Source organism: Condylura cristata, unplaced genomic scaffold, assembly GCF_000260355.1.
Source record: "Condylura cristata isolate star-nosed mole 26May11 unplaced genomic scaffold, ConCri1.0 scaffold00025, whole genome shotgun sequence".
Taxonomy (NCBI): domain Eukaryota; kingdom Metazoa; phylum Chordata; class Mammalia; order Eulipotyphla; family Talpidae; genus Condylura; species Condylura cristata.
Window position 1 is genome coordinate 22,716,159 of NW_004567126.1, and position 17,785 is coordinate 22,733,943.

The window sequence follows — 17,785 nt, forward strand, 5'->3', positions numbered from 1 at the left end:
CCCCTCCCTTTCTCCTCCACCTTCCCTCTTGTTCTTTCCCCTCCCTTTCTCCTCCACCTTCCCTCTTGTTCTTTCCCCTCCCTTTCTCCTCCCCGCTCTAGACACTTCCATTCTAGAGTCAAGAGTTCAAGGGTTAGTGGAAAGCAGAACAGGCAAATCAACTAAGTATATTGCAGAGGGGAGCAGTGGGCGAGACAGAACAAGTCTGCTGCGCCATGTGGGTCACCTCTGGGCCAGGGGATCGAACTCACAATGAAGCAGTGGTGGATGGCTTACAGTGCTGTGTCCTAACCCTTTGCACCACCTGGGAGGTCCCTCAAGAGTTAGTTTTACACTTGTCTTTATCTGGCCCTTTGGCTTCTCTACATTCCACAGACTGGCATTTACTGTGTTCCCTCCTTATTTCACTAAGTCTTCCAGCTCCACCCATCACCTTCAATTAAGTTTATACTTTGATACTTCAATACAGATGTGAAATGAAGATCATGAATCCCCCTACCCCCAAGAAAAATAACTGAAAGATTGAGAATGAAGCAAAGTCCAGAGGATCTGGTTTTCCCAACACCATGCAACATTGTATCAGCTGTGACCTGTTCACTGCAAGACTACCACCCCAGGGATAAAAACCTTTATATCTGAATGGCATCCCTTTCTTACTACCTACTACAGACTGTCATTATCAGATGAGCTGATGTTTCAAAACCTAAATAGGACACATGAGCTAAGGTAGGGAGGGGTGCTTTGAGTAACAAAGTAACAAGATCTGTTATGCCTCAGGGAAGCACCCTGCCCACTGCCACCTGTGATACTTTGTGCCTCAGACCTGTGCTAAGAAAACCTGTAAGTCTAATGTAACTTTTGGAAATTCAGAATATGGCTTTGTGTTAACTGTTCTGTCATTCTTAGTAAAAGCCTATTAAAACATTACTCCAAGCCAAGTACTTTATATGTTTGTAGTTTTTTTTTTTTAATGCAAACATATTTAATCTTTACAAGTAATTTAAAATATTCTTATTAAAAGGTTCAGGGAAAGATGCAATTATTATTTCATGAGTGAAACAAAGCATTTGATACAAATTGAAATCAGTTTAACACCTCTTAAACTACATTTCTAAAGCATAATATGCAATTCTCCAGGATAAATCCCTACTTGTGAGAAGTTTTCTTAACAGGCTTGAACAAGAAAAGTCTGCATAGGGAAGATGATTAAGAACAACCAGTATTGGATGCAAAACTACAGTAATAAACATGAATAATTAAACCAAACCCACGTCTATTTATGTGGATGATTAATGGTCACATCCTTAAGTCGACTTTGGGTAATAAGTTGTTATTTATGACTGAAAGCATCCTACATGATACACAAGTAAGGTAATAGAACAGACAGATTTCCTCATGATCATCTGGAACAGGGGCCATCTGACTTTCTGCTAAGGGCTAGACAGCTAAAGCCTTAGAGTTTGCATTTATGGGTCTACCCACAACCACTGAACTGTCATTGTGGTATGAAAGCTGTACAAAGTACAGTCGTGTTCAATTAAAATGTCAATTAAACAAGTTCAGGTGGTTTCCACATCAGAAAATAGGCATGTGACTTTTCCCTAACTTAATAAAAATACTAGCAAGGGTTCTCCCTGGTGGTGCAACAGGTGAAAGCTCCTTACTATGAAGTGCTCAGAAGACACTGCAGCACGAGTTCAATCCCCAGCCAGAGTATTGACCTACATGGTGTGGAAGACCTCTCCTGACCCACCTGCTGCTCCCCTCAGCAGTGTATTTCAGTACATCTTCCTGTTCTGCTCCCCACTCTGTCTCTCACCCACCACACCTCTGGCCTGTACCCCCAGTTCTGTAAGCATAAGTAAGTAAATCTTAAAAAAAAAAATAGACTACAAAATATGATGACTCAGGGCCCTCCCTGGTGGTGCAGTGGTTTAAAGCACAGCACTGAAAAGCTAAAGCCACTTCAGCATCAGTTTGATCCCAGGCCCGGAGGTGACCCACATGGTGCCACAGACCACCTGACCCACCCTCAGCAGTGTGCTCCATCAGTTTTCTTGTTCTGCTCCCCACTCTGTCTTTGGTGAACCCTCTCCCTCCCCTGCACCCCTGGCCTGTACCCCAGCTCTGTATGCTTAAGTAAATAAATCTTTACAAAATATAGGATAATTCAATTTTGGCTACTTGCCAAAATTTTCCAACATCTAATCAAAAAAAAAATGATAGAAATGAACACTATTCCATGGAGGTGACTAAAAACCAATAACCTAGAAATAGAAAAAGCCCTCACATTTAAGTTTATCTACCAGGAAACAACAAATGTCACTTAGTCAAACACTTCATAGTAATACTATGAACACTGAAATCACTAGTACTATTTAACAATGTGAGGCATTTTAAGTCAGAAAGGAATGGCAGTAACTTTCTGGTTATTTTCATGCTTCTCTTTAATTCCCTAAGAGAATGAATTTAAATATTTAGAAAGTTACCTAGCACGAGCCCAACATACAAAGCTGGACAGTGTTTCAATCACAGTAGCTTTAGACACATTGACATCATAGTTTCAGTTGCTTTGCATCTCTGCATGGACAGTGCTCCGTCCCATTACTTAATTTTAGAAATGAGGTACTTTTGGTGATTGTATGTTTACTATTGTACAACATGTACTATGTGTTAAATGTGCAAAAAAGGGGGACCTCCTGGAGGGATAGGGGTTAGTCTCAAGATTATACCCTGACAGCGTGAGTTCGATCCCAGTCAGGGAGTTGAACCACATCAGATGCAGACCTCTCCCATTTCTCCCTCCTTACCATTCCCCTTAGCAGTGCACTTCAGTACATCTGCCTGTTCTGTTTCTCACTGTCTACAGAGAATTCTCTAAATTCCCCACACCTCTGCATCTCTGGTACACACCCCAATTCTTGCAAGCATAGATAATAAATCTTGAAAGTTTAATACAGTTCACTGAACGTCAAAAACTTGGATGACCCAGGTACACAATGCATATATAAACAGTTGATCCACAGACTAAACAGACCTATATATTTAACCCAATTCCCATCAAAATGTGAATGCATTGTATATGCTTTTTGATAATTCTATAATTTCTAAGGTCAAACAGCAAAATATTTCATGACACAAGGAACACAGAACTACTTTCTCACCTATCAAGATGTATTATAAAGCTACATAGCACTGTTACAGCGTGACTCCAGGGCCAAGAGGAACCAAAGGCAATTGACACAAAGAACAGAACACTTGCTTCATGACAAATAGACCAGAGCAGTGAGGGGAGTGAGGAAGGGACAGGCTTCAGAATAGTTCTTGAGACTACAGAATATGTCTGTGAAAAGAATAGAACTGGATTCCTATATAACACATACACTAATTGATCATGCACTGAAATTCCAAGAAAGAATACAACTCAAGAGTACAACTTCAAAAATATACTGATCCAACAGTTGTTTTTTTCCCCCAGGGATTCATGCTTGATCCTATTGGGCATGCATCTTTCACAACTTATGCCACCTGACACACCGCAGGAGTTCACCTACACCAGATGGTCAGTAGGAGGAGCCCAGGGTCAGACTTGCCATCTGGTAACACCACCATCACCCTCAAAGCTGATGAGTACTTCCTCTCACTCCCCATCTTCATCTTGCACTATAATAAGCCGGCTAAGGACTACCATAGGCCCTCAGAATGTATTTTGATTAGCCCAGTACCAAATAAATTAACTGTTAGAGGTTGAATGTTTTCTTGGAGGGTGTTCCAAAGACACTCAGCAGAAAATACTGGTAAGCTTCACTACATTAACATCAAATACCACTTATCAAAAGGTAACATTAAAACAAAACTAAACCAAAAATGCATTCTTTTCTATGTGCCCATGATGAAAAGTTGACATTTAGATCAACTAACTGTACATGTGCACATACTATATATGCATATACATCAGAACATACCACATACCAAGAAACAAAGTCAAAATGTAAATGCTCAGTAAACACTTGCAACATCTAACCTTAGACTTATGTGAAGAGCTCTTAAGAAACCCAGCTGGGAAAAACTAGCAAAAATGTTAATAGGCAAATAAGAAGTTAATATGGTTCTTTAACACAGAAGAAACATTTACACTGCTGTGAAAGACACTTCCCATCTACCAAAATAGCAAAATATAAAACTGGAAACTTACAAATGGAGGCTGGGAAAGCAGGCATTTTTCAAACACTTGAGATGTGAATCCAAAATATTACAGCTCCTGTGGAAGGAAATTTAGCAGTAAGAATTTTGGCTCTGTTTACCTTGACCCAGAAATCCCCAAGAATCCAGCAAAAATATGAAATGACTATGTACCATGTTATTCGCTGGACCATTATTCAAAATGGTCAAAATGTTGGTCAACACATACACATGAATAGAACAAATTTTGCTACATCCTTTAAAGACAATACAAAGGCAGTCAGAGTGGAAGGCGAAGAGCTCAATCAGTTGTTAGTTATTTCTTAGATTTATTGTTGAAGAAAGCTTTGATTTATAGAAGTCCATCTCTTTGGTAACAAAAAGGGAAGAAAATATGCCAGTGTGTCTGCTTATATTTGCAACAACACACATACCAGACTATAAACCAAGAGTGATCTATAAGACAAGTAGAATTCACTAAGAGAACAGAATCTGGAAGATGGCAGCAGAGTGAAGATGCTGGCCAGGCTCACTTCCTGCAGATACAAAAGAAATGCTGTGAAACAAAGCCAAACACCCCTACGGTGAAAACTCACCACCGCAGCAACACAGTAAAGAGCATCGGTCTGACAAAGGGAGAGGAACAAAAAAAGTGAACCATGTCTACAGTGATAATGGGGTGTCCTCCTCCTAACAGGGAGAAGTGGCTGCTGCACAGAGCCCCTGTAACCACTGCTTGGGCACACCGCTGCCTTGGCTCTCCGAAGACCAGGCTCTTCACCGTGGAAGGGGTATGTGAGCAGGCACCAAGGGTGGAGGGTGCATTACTGGAGACCTGGGGACACAGTAAGTACTGGCTTCCAGAATGCAAAAGAAAAATCAGATGGTTTCACTTAAGGAAGTAGTGTAGGGGAACCAAATCAAGGACCAGAAAAAAGATAGTTATAATTTTTAAAAAATTAACAGGCAACTATTAATCAGAGACTCTGCAGGGGAGTGGGAGGGACTATGGTGATGGTGCACAGGTGATTTGATGGTGGGAATTTTATGGGGACTACACCTGAGAGGAAGAAGCAAGCATTGTGTAAGAATGGTGTAAAGTATTTATAAAATTAACTTTTTTAAAAAGGTGAGAAGATAAGGGATAGAAGTACTGGCTTCAAAAATAAATTTATATTTAGGGGGGGAAAAGGTACTGGCTTCAATCTGAGACACAACAGTAAAACAGCCGTAGCTTGAGTTGGGTCAGAGCAACTGGTTTACATGTTAAATTACTTCTCAAAGCCAGGGTGAAATCCAAAACACCTGCCAACCCCCACAATGAAGTCATTGAGCCAAGTAGAGCTCCAACTCTTAACAAGTCTAGCAGTTAACACCCAAGACAAGTCTATGCTGGGAAGGCAACGAGTTGGGTCTCAGCCTGTGGCCTCTTCTCTGCAATCCATACCCAGCGCTGCATCTAAAAATTATGAACAGCCTGGAATAGGGCTAACATTAAATGACAGAGCAAGGAGCTGCCCTGCAGGGGATTACTCTGGCATCCACAGCACAACAGGGAAGTTCAAGTCTCTGACCTGTAATACAATCGTGCTTACCTTGGTTATTTTAACCCACAACTTCAGAACTTGAACACTCTTGCTTTTACTGATACAAAGGGATGGATACTCCTCCTGTGTTCATTGCAGCCAGGCTATGGAAACCAGCTAATATGTTACCCTGCTTTTTCTACCACTTGGTCAGAACTTTGCCACAGACCTTAGAAACCTGACCTTACACTCATAATAAATGAAGCCATTCACAAGGGACTACGGTGAGGTTGACAGGTGCTATGATGGTCAGAACTACAGGGCTGCACCTGAGGGGAGAAACCAGACAACACCCAAAACCAACAATGATAAAGTATTAATACAAACAGATGAAGCCTTTCACTTACTCTCGCCACCTTTATACTAACTCAACCTCCTACCAGCTCAAGCAACTCAATCCGTTGCACTCTCTCCAACCACAAGCCCTCCCAGCAGTCTCTGATCAGCCCAGGGGCTGATCAATCTTTGAATTCATTCATTGGTCATATGGGTCTGCTTTCTCCATCCTCTACTAAACTTCAGTGCTTACAAAACTACGTACAAGCACATCACTGTGGCTCCATAGCTCATGTTATATTCTAGATCTTGCTGCCTCAGTAAACCACCCAAGTGCTGTGTTTAGTTATACTAACAATATTAATGTACCACAAACTTACCTTGTACTGTTAATAAATCTCAGTCCTCAGGGTGTCATTATGGCCCAATTTCAGGAAGAGGTGGGGAGAACACTGAATCTCAGCTATACCTTTGTACTGTAGTCTTATAGCAGCACTCTGCTCAGAAGCCACAAAAGCACATTGTCCACACTCACATTATCTGAGGTCTAAACCACTGCATGTTATTAAGTGGTGCTGTTCTAGAACTTACAGTTAGGGGGAAAGGCAGTGATTTCTAACAACCTCACATGGCATGTCAAGTTACCACTTCATCAATAGTTTTTCAAGCTTTACTGTGCATCACAGGCACCTGGAAGTCTGATTAGAATCTAAGTGCGCCTTGCAGCATTGATAACTGGAATTGTCAATGTAAGACTAATTCTTTCAAGGCTTATTTCTTTCTGAAAAATGAGCCCCATTTCACCTTGACACATGAAAGCTATTTTGACTGACTCATAGCCACCAAAGTGCTGTTCTTAATCTTACTGAAACTATTAACGTAAACCCATACTTTTCATTTGGTCATTAATATCCAGTTAGGAAGTAACTGTAGCTTCCAAAATACAAAACAAGGACTTTAGCAGGATTTATTTCTATCTTCCTTCACTATCATCTACATTGAGATCATCTGGGATTTGTGCTTCTAATTATCTTATTTTAACAAGATTATTGAATTCCTCTGCTTGATCACATCTTAAGACCTTTGTCTCCAAATTTGTTTCTCCTTCTGAAGTGTATCTACTAATAATGCCTTCAGATTATGAGGTTGCTAACCATTTTGATTTAGTTTGAATTTTTAATTAAAGTAAGTACATAGACTTATGGTATATGCTCGGATTAAAAACAATCCACTATGTCCCAATACCTCACTCAAGTTCCGTCTACACCTATTTGCAGCTTGATACTTCATTTAAGACATTACTCACTAGTTTGTTATAAGTAAATTTATTTCTTGTCTTTTGCCCTATTTTGCACACATAGGTATGCACGTACACAATTTTCCTTTCTCTTGCTGTTAATATCAATTCTGATTACTCAGAGATTTATATTACTGGGCATGATAGTTTACCATTGTTGCTGTAACACTAGGAATTTGAAATCCATTACTGTACATTCCACAGGATCAGAAGTAAAAAAAAAAAAAAAAATCCATCTCTCCAGGCTTAAGGAGATAGCATGACTGGTTCATTGCTGAGGCTCTGGGGGGGGGGGGGAGGAGAGTCATTTTTTTTTTTATTTCCAGCTCTAAAAGTTACCTGCATTTTCTTGGGGTCCTTTCTTCCATCTTGCCAACCAGCAGCGTAACATCTTGGAACTGCTCTCGGACTGCGAGCTTGCCGCCATCTCTCTCCTGCCAAACTGCCTAAGTCTCTCTTATAAGAAGCTGTGATTATACTGGGCTCACATGGGTAAATACCTACGTCATGATCCTTAACTTAGTCTCACCTGCAAGGCCCTTCACTCTAGAAGGTAACAACTCACAGGTCCCAAGGATTAAGATGTGGACATGCTGGTGGTTTGGGGGGGAGGTGGGTGGGAGGGGAAGCATCATTTTGCCCATTACACTGTTTCTCATAGAATAATAAAACTCAAGTCAAATATTGGGTAGACTATTAGTTCCCATGATGGTTAATTTTATGTGTCGACTTAGCTAAACCACAGTACCCATTTTTTGTGAGATATCATTCTAGAATTTCTGAAAAGATCTTTACTTACCATGAGATTAACTTTTAATCACTAGAGCTGGTTTACAGGTGACTGTCCTCCTCAAGATGGTGGGAGGAACTCATCCTGTGAATTGAAACCCTTAATGGTTAAAGACTGGCCCTCTCTGAAGCAGAAGATTTCTCCCAGCTGAGTGCCTATGGACTCAAAATGCAACTATTCCCAGGTCTCTGGCTTAACGTTCTACCATGCAGGTCTTGGGAATCCCAAGTCTTATAGTCTTGTGATTTATTCCTTTAAAAAAAGTCCTTCTCTATTGCTCTTTGTTCTGTTTCCCTGGAAGGCCCTGACAAATACAGGACCTGGTACTAACAGTGGTTCTAGAGAAGCAGAATTATTTTTTTTCCATGCCTCAGAATTTTATTTAGCATATGGTTATTCACTTTTAGACAATATTTGATTTCTCCCCATAAATCTCCCATCACCACCTCACCTGTCAACCATCACCAAAGTCCTTTATGTTCTTCTGTCTCCTGTTTTGACCCCATTCTTCCCCATACATATATATATATATAATTTCCCTGTCATATGTCTCTGATCTATAATTTGCCTTCTAGTTTTGTCATATTTTTCCCTTTTTGTTCTTTCCCTATATTCCTCCTAGAAGTGAAACCATCCAATATCTTTCTTTTTATTTCTGCCTTATTTCATTGAGTATAATCTTTATCAACTCCATCCATGTTGCTGTGAATGGCATGACTTTATCCTTTTTGATTGCTGAGCAGTATTCCATCAGATAGATAGATAGATAGATAGATAGATAGATAGATAGATAGATAGATAGATAGATAGATAGATAGACAGACATATGGATAGACTGATTGATTCAGGCATCTGTTTGGGACATTTAGGTTGTTTTCATATCTTGGTCATGGAAAGTGTTGAAATAAACATAGGCATGTGGGTTTCCTTTCAAATTAATCTTTTTGTGTCCTTCCCATAAATCCCTAGAGTAGAATTGTTGGGTCATATCATAGCACTCCATTTTTAGTAACCACACACTTTTCCATAGTGGCTCAATAAGTCTACATTCCCACCAGCAATGGAAGAAGGTTCCTTTTTCTCCACACCCCATCAGCATTTGTTGCTGCCAGTTTTTTTAATATGGCACATTTTCACCAGAATGAAGTGGTAGCTCATTGTTGCCTTAATTTGCATTTCCCTGATTATAAGGGATGTTGAGTACTTTTTTCACCAACAAAAAAAGAAAAAAGAAAAACCATATAGTGCCATATCAATCGATGCTGAAAAAGTTCATATGGCAAAGTTCAACAGCCATTTATGATGAAAGACCTCAAAATTCTTGAGCTAAAAGGAACATACCTTAACATAGTAGAAGCCCTATGTGACAAATTCACAGGCAATATCATGCTCGTGGTGAAAACTGAAAGCCTTCCCTTTAAGATCTGGAACAAGACAAGGCTGTCCATTCTCACACCATCCTAACAGGATGCAGCTGGCTTCCCTGGAGGTTTGAGACTTCCAGGTACTTTTACACCTTGTGATCCCAGGTCCTAATATGTCCTAATATTCTGAAGCATCACTCTAATCCACAGCCTGTCTCCTCTCTTTGCATTTATGTGGCTATGATAAAGAAGAGAACGTTCAGCAGCAGAGCTGCAGAAGAGAAGCCCCAGTAGTGTGGCTGGGACCTCTGCAATGGCAGTGTCAGACCCACAGTGGTCCTGCATGCCACTTCGCTGCCAGCTCCTTTCCTACCCAGTGCTCCTTCTCCTTCAGTTCCAGCTCCCCAACTCTTGGCTTCTCTGCTCACCTGTTTCTTTCCACAATAGAGATCCTTCCATGAGAAAGCACAGGATGACCCCAGCACTGTCCTCAGAACACTTATATTCACCCCTAGTTCCTAGCACAGGATGAGGTGCATAGTAGTGTCCAGTTAGTATTGGCCAAATGAATGATGCCACTTCTCCATAATAAATCCACATGTGGTAAAACAGGGCATGAGTTATGTACACAGACCATGCACATATACAAAAGGAACACTGCACATTAATAACTAATCCAGTTAGTAAATCTTCTGTAAACCCAAAGGAGGAAGAAATAAGATAAAACATGAGTGACAGGGAGGAGAGGAAAAGTGCAGTGAGAATAGCTCTTAACATTTCTTTACACTCACTACTTTGTGAGTGAGGAGGGAAGGACATGGACCCTCTTTTACAAAGTAGGGAAGGAAGAATTCATCGATGAATCAAGAAGCCTGAGTCTTCCAGAATATTTATATGCAGCTAATATTACCATGTCTTCCAGTTCCCTCCATTTGGCCATGCAGATAGTACATGCTGAGAACATGAAAGGCCCAATGAAGAAGCCCGTGAGGCAAACTGTCTGGAAGAGCAAGGTCCTGTTCCAAGAATCATACATTCAAGTAACACCTGTTTACTCAACTATTGAGAAGGGGGTTCAACGTTAAACAAGACGGCTGTGGTCCTGTCTGCAGGTGAAGGCAATATCAGGTTACTGCAGTATGTGTGAAAACTGCTGTGTTAGGGTCCTGGCCAGGAAACTGTCGGCTCCCCCAGAGTCGAGCCTTCAGAGAAAGCTTCCCACACAGAGTTCTGTCTCAACCAAGACTGAACGTTAAGTGGGATTCGGGACATCAGAGGAGGGACAGAGGTGCCACCTAGAGGGAAGGAAGGGAGAGGGGTCCCGAAGAAACAGCACCCCCAAAGGGCGCATCTTTCTTGAAATTTAGCGCGCCATCCCTCCCTTGCATGCCTGCCTGTTTACAAGTTGATGGTTCATAAAATACTGTTGGAATTTATGTTAAGAAGAATTGCGCAAGCCATTTGTACAATTGTCAGGGTTCCATAAAGTTTAGAAAGAAAAGGTGTTCTCAATTTAGATAATAACATTTCACTCAGAATTCGGTCTATCTCAGGTCGATCAAGAACCTAGCATTAAATTGCCCAGTGATGTGTTTTCAGTGAGGAGGTTATGCTAATAGGGGAGAAGTTACTATTCCCTCAGTTCACCTATAGCTTTGTAACCTGAGACTGAAGTGACAAATTAAACCTATTGTGTGTCAGTTTATGTCTTCAACTTAATTTAAATTACTTGTAAGTTAGGGACCAGCCTTGAATGTGTCTGACGCAGCCCAGGAAAAGATAGATTCTAGCATAGTTGTCAAAAAAAGATACATTGTTGGATCTGTTTTTGAAGAAGTATCATGGCTTCTGAACCGTCTTAGAGTTTTTGTTTTTTAAATGTCAGCATCCTCCCCTTATGACTTAGCTGGACCTTGGGGGATGAGACTATTGAATAGAAAAGTCTCTTTCCAAACCAAATAGACTCAAGAATAGGAGGGTTGTGGTGTAGGACTTTCACCTGCTCCGCCTCGGCATCATCTCCTAGTGCTGTGGTCCTGACTAGTCACTCACTCACGCACGCACACCCTCAAAAATACGCAGACACGCATGCGCGCATGCACTACCTTTGAATCTTTACTCCGACAGCTACTAATTATCCGACTGTAGGCAAATTACTTAACATAGTCCTGCTTCATTTGCCTAATTAACAAAGTGGAAGTAAAATAGAACCTACCTCAAAGACTTATATACCTTGTGTTCACTGAGTCATTAGATACCTGGCTAAGTCTTCATCACCTCCAAAATAATTCTTCCATTAGCCTGAAGAATTCAAATCCCAGGCATAAGCTAATTCAAAATCTTCTGGTCACTCTTCTTTCTAAGTACCACTGCCCGTCACCTCTGAGCTATTTTGACAACCCACTGGGAGGGCCCTTTGTCACCCCCCGTGACATCACACTTTCCATGACTGCCTTTTAATCATCTACATTTCTTAGATTCTCACTCTCACTCTATCTCCCAGAGACAGAGTCCACTAATTCAGTAAACAAAAAGGTATGACGAGATGCCTTTTGTGTCTCAGCCACTGATTCCATGTTTCTTTTTTCTCTTTCAATTTGTAGGACACCTCCGAGCCCCAGTTTGCCTTTCTCCCCACCCCAGGCTCAGTAGTTACTTCACTACATTCTCCCTAAACTCTCAGATTCATTGAATACATGTTTTGTTTAAAGTCTCAGTTTCCTCAAAGGAAAGCGTATCTTAATTCTTTTTGTTTTGTTTTGTTTCAACATTCTTCATTTGTGCACAAGGTATGCTTTTTCATCTTGGCCGCAACCCCCATGGACTTCCCACCACCGATTCAGCCCTGTTTTGATCCTATTCCCCACTTCCCCCTGCAGAATGTCTCTGCTTCACAACATATCTTAACTCTTAACTTGTCTCTTGGACAATTTTATTCTTCTGAAGTGTTTAAAAAGTAATAGGGAAATTATTCTACTGGATACTGTGCCTTACTGGAGATAACAAGTTAACTTACATTCTCATCTCATAACACATAACAAATAAACCTCAGGTTATTCATAGAACATAATCTCATGCCCAACTGTTCAAGTACCTGGAGACTGGGGACATAAATCTTTCAGTGCCAGCCCTCAGCATGTTCCCTGTAAGGCCCTGACCCACGTGACCAGGAAAAAGAAACTTATCCTGTCTTAGAGGGATGTAAAGTGTGAGTCCTTGATTTCTAATTTGCACAATAGAGGCAAGGGAACACTGGGAAAAGTCCAAGAGTTGGTGAGAAGGAGCATGAATTTGATTTTGGACATGTTGTTTTGAGAAATCTGTGAACTACCAAAAGTTGAGCCAAATGATCACTTGCAGAAAGTTCCTTTCTGTTATTTATCAAAGATGGGATTTCCCAGCCATGCACTATTGATATCTAGGGCTGGATAATTCTTTGTCATGGGGGCTATCCTGGGTATTGCAGGGTGTTTACCAGTCTCCCCAACTTCTACCCACTGGATGCCAACAGCCGAAGACATCCCTAGGTGCAGACTAGTGTTTTCTAGAATGCACCATCATCAGCAGTTGAGAACCATGAGGCTAGGAGAAAACACTGTAACTTTTTTAATATAGCTCTTCAGCTGAGAAGCTAACACTTTTTAAACTGTTCTCATCAAAGCCTGAGATCAAAATTCTTTTGAAAGTCACTGTCTCCCAGGCTCTTCCCTCAGGTCCTGAACTGCAGTGCATTTCTTTGGCAGCTCTCTGAACTTTCTTAGAGCTTTCCTGTTCTGTTAATACTGAAATAAATAGAGCACTTGCCTCCATGGTCCCCAGAATTTCCTCCTGAAACTTTAAGTCACCATAGTTGAACATGCAACTTGTAACACGTAAGATACCTTAAATACACGACACAATAATAAACTCCACATTCACCCACAGCGAAAAGGAAGGTCATTCAAAGATGACCTGAGACCATGTTGCTTGCAACACCTGAAGAGATAACAGGCCAATTTTCTGTTCCCCTCTTGTGGAAGTCTAGTGTGTCTGTTCAAATAATGAACACACTGAATTCCCTGAGGTCTCAGAGTATAAGTAGAAGGCTGCTCTTTGCTATGGGGGGTAGTGCTAAATTGTATGTCTCTGAATAACCTGAGCCTTTGAAAAACAAATTGTACAACTTTTACATAGAAAATTAGGTCTGGCATAGGATCCAAAACTCTGTGGCTGTGTTTTTTGAACTCCCCATGTACACTACAAGGTTTGAAGGCTAGTGCTTTACGAGATGGACCTTATCACTCCAGGGGATAGTCATTCAACCTCATTCCTGAAGTTGCTAACAGAATGGTTTTCTGGGTCAGAAGTTAAAGTTGCTGTTAAAGATGGCAGCATTTTCCTTAACAATTCTTAGGTCAAAGAAAATATCAAAACTGCAACTACAGAAATAGAATAGAAGGCACAGCAAAAATAATTCTTAGACTCTGTGAAAAATATACTAGAAACAGAGGGGACAAGGGAAGGGAAGATGGGAGAGAGGAGGGAGGAGGAAGGAGGAAGGTCAACAGCACTGGGTGTGGGGGATTTGGGTGGAGGGTGAGTTCAGCCAGGGCGCACAGAGGTGTAAAGTCATACCCCGAGTTATAGAGATATGTAAATATTTGTTGGCAAATACATTTTCTAAAAGTACATTTTAAAAAGTCCAGAAATATACGTGCAAAATACACTCAAAGGATTTTCAACAAAGGCAATAAGGCAATTCAATAGGAAGTAGGCAGTCTTACTGCAAAGGGTGTTGGAACAACTGAATATTCAATGGGGAAAAAAATAATAAAGCCTGACCTGCTACTTCATCCTAGAAGTTTAATTCAGAGTGAATAATCAGATCAAATGAAAAGTCAAAACCATAAAATTTCTAAGCAAAAACATAAAATATATTTGCAGTATTAAGATAGGTGAAGATTTCTTAAATGAAATACAAAGCAATAACCATTTAAAAATTGTAAAAATGAATTTCATTAAAACTAAAATCTTCTGCTCTCACACAAGACACTGTTAAAAGAGAGAAAGATCACAGACTTGCTTATAATAGGTAGACCTAACAAAGAGCTTATATCAAGAATATATAAAAAACCCCTGCAACTCAAATTACAAAAAGACAACCCAATTAAAAAACAGGCAAATGGCTTGGACACTTGACAGAAAAAGTCATATGAATGGCTAATGAGACTATGAAAAGATGTTCAGTATCATTAGCATTTTGTTGTTGTTGTTTTTAATTTGTATTACAAGAGCAACTCTTTCCTCCAATGCAGAAGAAATAAAGGGGGATGCAAGGGGAAAAAAACTGATGATATCAATTATTAGCAGCATGTGGAACAGCTACATTCCCATGCATTTCTAGTTGGATGATACAGTGATGAAACTGTTACAGGTCAGCCCAGAGTGGACTGGGCCACCTGTCGGTGGGGCCTCACCTGCAGCCTCACAATTCAGTTACACTGCAGGTGCACACAAAAGGGTCAATAATGGGTTTATTTACAAAAGGGGAAAGGAATAGGAAACACAAAAGGGTCAATAATGGGTTTATTTACAAAAGGGGAAAGGAATAGGAAACAACCCAGGGAAAGAGAGCGGGATACAAAGTAACTGGAATACTTTACTGGCTCCGCTGAGTGAACACACTGAGTCACACAGTCCAGAGAGCCATTTCCCAAGCAAGAGCGTGAGAGATACAATCGCGCCCTGTTTATCCCCCAAATGTCCCAGAATTCCTGCTAGCTCTGCCCTTTTGTCCTCACAGTTCTCTCCCTGGTACTGCTGGGAGTTGTAGTTTCCAATCACTGGAGTGGTGTGTAGGGTCCAGAAAGCTGGAGAAAAAGGTGGAGTCCATAAGACTCTGCAGAGTTCCTTTAGGACGTCCTTCCCCTTAACAAAACCACTAGAAAAATTGGCAATGTCCTATAAAGTGAACCATAATTCACCCCTTGACCTAGCCATTCTACTTTTGGAATTCTTTTGGATATTTACCTAAAAGAAATGAAAGCATGACCACAAAAGGACTTTTACTGGAATGGTCAAGCATCCATAATACTGGAAACACCCCAAAAGTTCATCCAGAGAAGATAGGATAAACAAATCAGGGTTCAATGATACAATGGAAATTTTATTTTTTTAATAAAAAAATGTATTTACTTAGAAGCATTCAGAATGTCAACAAAACTGCTGCAATACTTTCTGTCTTGCAGTTACAGAGAGGTATCTGGTGAGCAAAACAATGATTTCATTTAAGCTGTATCAGAAACAAGTGAAGATGAAATTACCATGGCCACATATGGCTAATTCGTGCTGTGCACCAACAAGAAACTTCTTGAAAGTTCCATGCCAGTTTCAACCCTATAGTCACTCAGTGGTATTCAAAGCAGGGCTAAGAAAGGGCTGTCTAAACACACACACATTAGTGTGTTACCGGTACTCCAAAATAAAACAAAAACAACTCACTATGGGGTTTGAAAACAAATCTTACACAGCCTTAATCATTCCTTTAAAAGGAATGATTTCTGTATGGGGGTGGAGTTTAAATACTTTATAGACAAGAAAAAAACTGTGCTAAAACCAATTTATTCATCACTATTATCTTCCTCATCTTTTTTTTTTAAGGTTTATGTATTCATAGAAGAACTGGGGTACAGGCTAGAATGTGGGGAGGAGGGTTTGCAGGGATCCATCAGAGACAGAGCGGGGAGCAGAACAAGCAGATCTACTGCAATACACTGTTGAGGGGAGCAGCAGACAGGAAAGGTCTGCTGTGCCCTGTGGGTCACCTCCCTGGCCGGGGATCGAACTGGTGCTGCGTTGGCTGTAACAGCTTCACAGTGCTGCACTTTAACCCCTTGCACCACCAGGAAAGGCCCCCTTCCTCATCTTTTTTTGCTTTTTCAGCCTTGATGACTCCTTTCCTTTTCTTTCTTTCTTTCTCTCTCTTTTTTCTGTTTTCTCCCTCCATCACCCTTTCCTTTAGCAATGTGTGCACCAATACCATTTTTATGCTTTCCACAGCTTAGTGGCCTTCAATTCACAAGGCCTCTTGTCATCACAGCATCCTTCACCCACGTCTAGGGGGGATTCTTTGCAACATCCCCGATACAAACTCCAGGATTTCCCTTGTGATGCTGCGCAGTGCTCAGCACAAAACAAGAAAAGGCCGAAGAAGGCTCTTGGATGCATTGAGATCCCGCCCCTTCTTTTTTGTTTCCCCTCAAGGGGATTTAAGTTTTCATTTCTCTTTCCTAACAGGCCTTGGCAGCCCTTGCCACAACTTCAAAATTTCTATTTAGGACACTCCCTGGTACCCAACTGACACAAACTATGCAACCTCTGTCGTCAGACACGATCCGGATGGAGGGGAATTGCTCTAAAAAATCAGACTTTCCACGCTAACTAATGTTATGACCTCCCTTTTTTGTATAACCATAATATCAAAATATTCTGAGCAACTTTCAGCTTACAATTGGACTGCCTTGGCCGCACAAGGCCTGCCTACCTTGACAAGCAAGCACTGCACCAGGGTGAAAAAATTCCCCTGAAGTCAAGTGACTTGACTACTGTCTGATAAAAGCAAAAGGGCTGTTTTTGCAAAGTCTCTCTCACTGCTGATGGAGGATAACCCAAATCTTATCATTCTATTATCTCACCTAGCCTTCTATTCAGCTTCTAAAGAATTACTCAAAGTTCCTATTGTTTGGCCTTTAGATGTGGGAATTCATCCAGGTTGCCTGTTTTTAAGCTAATCAAGTTTTCCACCTGCTACACCTTAAAGGAATCCACAAAAGTCTTCTGGCTAGTTTTTCAGGATTCTACTATGTAGTCTTTAGATAAAGAAATCCACCTATGTCTCCTATTCAGAGATTTGATTAGCAAGGAATTTCCTCTTCTGTCTCCCAGGATGACTCAGGCAGAAAAACAAAAACCCATTAAGTAGTAGATAAAGTTTAAGGGACTTCTATCTTAGTTGATCTCCACTATAATAATATTAGTCATAAACTTTGTGCACCTATGTACCTGTTTTTAACCTTGATTGATTTTACAATGTTATATCTCAGCTAAAGGGCAATACGACCCTAAACTGTTCTTAGAAAAAAAAGATGATTGTAATCTCTCAGCCCAGTTCGTGTGCTGATGTCATCTCACTACTTGCTCCTAATGTATAAAATAAACCTCTGCTGAAGGCAGAGCAGGAAGACTCGCACCCAACTCTGACTCCCGTGTCTTCCTCGCTCCCCTTTCCCCTTTTTCCTCCCTTTCCCCCTTT